This window comes from Rhincodon typus, chromosome 8, assembly GCF_021869965.1.
Source record: "Rhincodon typus isolate 14 chromosome 8, sRhiTyp1.1, whole genome shotgun sequence".
NCBI classification, from domain to species: Eukaryota; Metazoa; Chordata; class Chondrichthyes; order Orectolobiformes; family Rhincodontidae; genus Rhincodon; species Rhincodon typus.
The window spans coordinates 15,369,459-15,375,083 of record NC_063339.1 but is presented as its reverse complement, the minus strand read 5'-3'; the positions used below and the strand labels follow the sequence as shown (position 1 = coordinate 15,375,083).

The 5,625-nt window shown below is 39.4% G+C and overlaps 1 long non-coding RNA gene across 1 annotated transcript; it reads left to right on the top strand.

The window, feature by feature from the left end:
* Positions 1-492: 492 nt before the first annotated feature.
* On the top strand, positions 493-4,628 carry LOC125483741. Its single transcript, XR_007262686.1, has 3 exons — positions 493-512; positions 1,387-1,675; positions 3,865-4,628. It is a non-coding gene; the product is annotated as an uncharacterized LOC125483741 (long non-coding RNA).
* The last annotated feature ends 997 nt before the right edge of the window (positions 4,629-5,625 follow it).

The window sequence follows — 5,625 nt, the reverse complement described above, 5'->3', positions numbered from 1 at the left end:
CCACTTGTTCAAAACCCAATTGTATTTCTATCATCCCATAGTTATGATGAAAGGTCCTGACCTCAAAAGTTAACTCTCTTTCTCTCCTCAGTTTCTGTTTGACTGGCTGAGACAATTTCCATTTTTATTTTTATTTACAATAAACAATAATTGTTATTTGAAACTGAAAAATGCTCACTCTGAGTGCACAATCTAGTACCAGATTCTGACAAGCTGAATATAGAAACAAACTTTCATGCCACTTTTCTTGGTCACTAAGACTCCTAATAATGGGGTTAAATAAAATTCTTAAAGAATGGAATGCATATTTCACAAGAAAGACATTGAATTGTCATTGGCATGCTAGTGCATAGAGCAGTGATTGGAATGATGTCAGCCAGGTGGATCTCAGAGAATCTCAGCTCTCTGATCGGGGCTGTTAAGCTGGTCCAATCGGTGAGTCCTGGTTAACAAACATAAACAGGAGTGTCAGGGGTTCTGCTCACTCTAGGAAGCAACTCTGTGTGAGCTAGGTCAGTGTCATGCACTATGCATGTGTAAAATATTGGTAACTTGGTGACAGGATACAGGCTTTTGCAGTGATTTCAAATAGTACCTTGAAAGTGGAGTTGCAGGTAGGAGAAAGCCATTTAGCACACTGGCATTCAGTGGTCATAATATTGAGTATAGAGGTTTGGAATGTCATGTTGCAGCTATACAGACCATTGGTGAGGCTACTTTTGGAATACTGTGTACAATTCTGGTTGCCCTGCTATAGGAAGAATGTTGTGTAACTTGAGGGGGTACAGAAAAGATTTACAAGATGTTACCAGGACTGGAAAACTTGAAATATAGAGAGAGGCTGAATAGGCTAGGGCTTTCTTTCACTGGTGAGTCAGAGACTGAGGCATGACCTCATAGAGGTTTATAAAATGATGAAGGGCATGGATGGGGTGAATAACTGAGATCTTTTTCATAGGGTGGGTTAGTCCAAAACTAAAGGACATAGATTTAAAGTGAGAGTGGACAGATTTAAGAAGAACCTGAGGGGTAACTTTTTACACAGAGGGTGGTGCATGTATGGAATGAGTTGCCAGAGGAAGTAATGGAGGTAGGTACAATTACAACATCTAAAAGGCATCTGGATAGGCATATGAATAGGAAGGGTGCTGGCAAATGTTGGCAAATAGGACCAAGTCAGATTGGGATGTCTGGTTGGCGTGGACAAGATGGACTGGAGGCTCTGTTTCTGTACTGACTCCATGGTGTGTTTTGATGCCTTCATTATATTTAAAGACTTTAGACTTATGAGAAATGGTACTTTTTTGAATATTACAGAATTCTTGTGAAATTAATAAGCATAGTGTGAGACCACATGGTAGAAAAACAATTTTCCTTCTTGATCAGGACAAACAAGTCATGATGACGATACCCTTGATCATGTTGCTTTGCACTACCACCATGCTAATTTGGGTAGATTTTGAACAACACTACCACAACACTAGCATTGGCCCAACGATGTAGAAAAACTGTTGATAATTTGAGCAAGATGTTAACTCCCCAGCATGGTTTTGCACCAGAAACCTGATGGCATTTAAACTCCAGGATCAGATCTATCATGCAGTTGAGTCAGAAGTCCTAACTCCATGATTCCAGTATGCCTCTTCAAGTGAGACTCTCAAGGACTCTTTTGCAGGTAAGTATGTCTCTTTGCACAAGATGTAACAGGCACTATTTGTATCTCAATCTGTAATTAGGGCAGGAACATTCACATTCTCAAGACCTGTTCCTAATTCCAATCCATCTGATGTGTGTGACATTTTAAAGGATGGGTGGAAGTTCTGTGCTTTACAAGGATCCATAGGAAGTCCTATGCAAAGCCAGAGGCTTTGTGTGAGGCTTCTGGAGTATAATCCAGCTTCTCACTACATTCTATATGCATCACTTTCATAATACTAACTACATGGCTGATTAGGAATACAGGCTTGCTGACAAAGACAGATCAGTAACCTTTAAATTAAAGCTGATGGCTATTTCAGGAGCCAACCTAAGTATCAGCCACAGAATATAAATTGATATATATTCCCTGCAGATGATGTCACTAGAATGACTTGATGTTCTAATCAAAGGACTTCCATATAGTAAAAGGTTAACTTTTTCAAATTAAGATTTCTCCTGGTTTAATGTCTTTAAAGGTGACTATTTGGAATTAGATGTCTTTCCCTCTTTCTGTTGATAAAAATATTTAAAATATCCAAACAAAATTGCATTACCTGAAATTCCTCAACCAAGTTACAGAACGATACTCCGGAAATCACTTTTACTCTGAAATGGTACAGTTCTGAACCCTACATTGTAGGAAACACAACAATGAAATAAAGCAAAATAATATAATTTTGTGACAAGAATAATATTGATGCTATGTGCTCACATTATAGTGTAAATTGTCAGCAACCACTGGTGTCCAAACTTGCAGTTAAACATGGAAGTCCAGCAGCTAATATCCCAGATAAATACTCTTCCATAGCCTACCCTGTAACAGTTCACGCTAATAAATGCCACACCGAAATCAATACAATGTAATGAATTTGAGGTATTTGCTCACTAATGGGCCAGTTAAGTCAGTTGGCTTGACTGCTGGTTTGTGCTGCAGAGTAATCCCCTCAATCAATTCTAAGGGGTGGAAAATGCCAATTAAACTTGTGTTCCTCAGGTTCCTACCATGACTAACCCCAGGCCCAGGGTCTGACTGCATCTTCTATCTATTTCCTTCACAACCCAGCACTTTTGGGACCATTCCTGTGATCATTTGGAAATTTTGTCCATTTTATCATGTGCCACAACAATTCAGAACTTGCACGGATTCTAGTATAAGTCAGAGATAAATTTAAGAATAATAATTTTCCATTGTAATTGATTCTAGTGGATAGAATTCGGAGATCATAGTTTTTGCTTAAATAATCAAAGGCAAAATGTTACTTACAAATAAGCTGATAGTTAATCCATCTGGATTGTGCATGTTTATGGATGATCCAAAGTATTTTCTTAATTTGTCAAAACTCGGAGTAATCTTTGTACCTAAACAGAACACAAATATCATATAATCATCAAAATCTGTTATAACTGACATTGAGATCTAATTTAAAAATCAACTACAAATATACTCTTTTACTTCACCATTGGAACCATTTCTTTAATCTCTAAGAGCTAAAAGAAAAATTGGTAAGGGTAGCTCTCTTCAATTGCCTGCATTATTTTTCAGCACGTAGCTGCGCTAATTCCTAGAACAGGTATTGACAATCTGCACAGTCATAAATAAGTAGAACAGGCAATCTTATCCCCTTCTTCAATTTCACATTTGTTCTTTTTTGGTGAAGGTGGAGAGTTGAGTTTGTGACTTTAACTGGTTAAGGTTTATCCTCGTTGGGTGCACTCAGCAGGGATCTGTCAAGATAGATGTTTAATTTCAATATTTCCTGTTTGTTTTCCTACATGGGAAACTCTGAAAAGAGCTCTTCTAGTGTTAGTGAACTCGATTTGTCTTGTTGGACTTTCACAGACTTCTCACTTATTCGAGGTTAATTCATTTAGAAATCTTCACTTTTCTACAACCAAGTATGTTTCTACAATTGGTAACCACTTTAGATACTTCCATGTTTGTAATTTTCTTTTCACAGCAGGAGCAATGCACCCATTTGTCAGGCAGATATTAATTGGTTTAAATAAAAATAGTTATATTGAAAAAGACATTTTCCTCCGTCTACTTCCTGGACACAAAGCTACGGAATAAAGCAGTGATGCACCACTTTGTTGATACCAAGCCCTCTTTTCTGATCCCTGCCTTGACTGCTAAAATGCTGTTGGTTTGTGACCTCTGTGTTTCAGATCTCCTGAGGATTTGGCCAAAGTCTGCCAAACTGCTCCTGTCCAGGCCTTGGCTATGCTTGACTGTTGGAACATAAAGCAACATGTCAGAAAGTCGCAGGACTCTGATCACCGTTACTACTTCCTGTTGGTCTATGCCTGCTACGTTGGTAGATTCCATAACTCCTATATCCTAGCACAGTCCTGTATACTCAGTGCTTTTGAGAGTCCAACTGCCTTTACAAGGCTACTTGCTTGGGGGCAAGGATTACCCACTGTGATCATGGCTCATGTCACCATTGTGCAACTCCTTCACTGATGCAAGTGTTAAAAGCTGCCCAAGGCCATGGTGGAGCTGAAGATGCGCATCCACTGCTTGGATTGATCTGGTATTGCCCTCCAGTATAGTCTGGACAGACTGTGCTGTGTCATCCTGGTGTGCTGTTCTCTTGGAACAGGCAATGAGATAAAGTGCTAAATGCTGAAGAACTAGAGAAATGGGAGCAAACTTCCAAGGAGAGGGAAAAAGACATTGGGATGGAGGAAGTTGTTGTCCATGACAGACCTCAGCTGTTTTGGGTGCTACAAGCCAGAAAGGACCTTATTGACACCTCCTTCCAATAGATGACAGCTGCCAGCAGCAAAACATCATGGACAGTAAAATATTCATTGGTCATGATGCCAAAATCTGATTTACACATTGTGGGAGTGAGCTTTAGCATCAATTGGTTTTGTTTGTATTCATTTTTGCTGTCTGTAAATAAAAGTTCATATTTGTATTTGTCTGATTGCTTGCCTGTATGTGATGTTACCCTACTGAACAATGACAAACTGAGAGTGTCCAGTAAGCACTGGGCACAGGGTGGTGCTGACTTAAAGGGTGTTCAGATGGGATGAGGTTAAGGACAGTTAATGTGTGTGGGGTAGTGGTTAAGTAGCAACTAGGATGATACAATGAGGTTGTACATGAAAAGGACTGTCAATCATGCCAGCTATGTGACATATTTAGTGAAGCCTTATGGCTGCTGCACAATGAGTTGCCAGTGAGGGGCAATGATAGATTGCCACGGATCGTCTGGGTGCACAGCAGCCTTTCAAAGATGGAGCAGGCAGAAGGAATGCACCAACAATCTGTTGGTTGGCAGGTTGTTCTGGGAATGGCACATGGGGCTCAAACTGGATGTGATGGCACAATTGGGACAGGGTAGGTAGTTAATGTGATGAATTTGTAAGTATGATGAAACTACCCTGCTAGGCTGCATGGTGAAAATCCCTCCAAACAAACTCGATAGAGCTCATACTTGGCAAAATGAAAGTATAATTAAAGCTAATGTTTCTGGTCATTCGTAGTCATTAACATTGGTGTAGGCCTCTTAAGTCTATGGTCGCAGTTGACTCTCAACTTCAGCAATACTGTGGATCTTAGTAGTACTAATGACGTAGGAAGCTAGTAAGGTTCTGCCTGTCAGTACAAAAAGGATGCACTTGTAGCTACTTCAGCATAGCTGCAAATTTACATATTTACATGAGTGAATGTAGCGTCTGGGATATTTGGTGGGTGGTGATTTTATGAGGTGCCTGTAAATGAGGTCGAGATGTTAGTTTATTTTTACTGTTTTACGTTATCACATTTGTGTTTACTGTAATGCATCATAAACTTTATTTCAAAGCTCTACGACTTGCTTTTTTTTTTATATCTACCGCCTGTCTAGTGGTCTCTTGTCTTCTGAAGAATGGAATAATAAGAGTAAAAGATTAGCAATGGATATTTGTGAGAGTAAT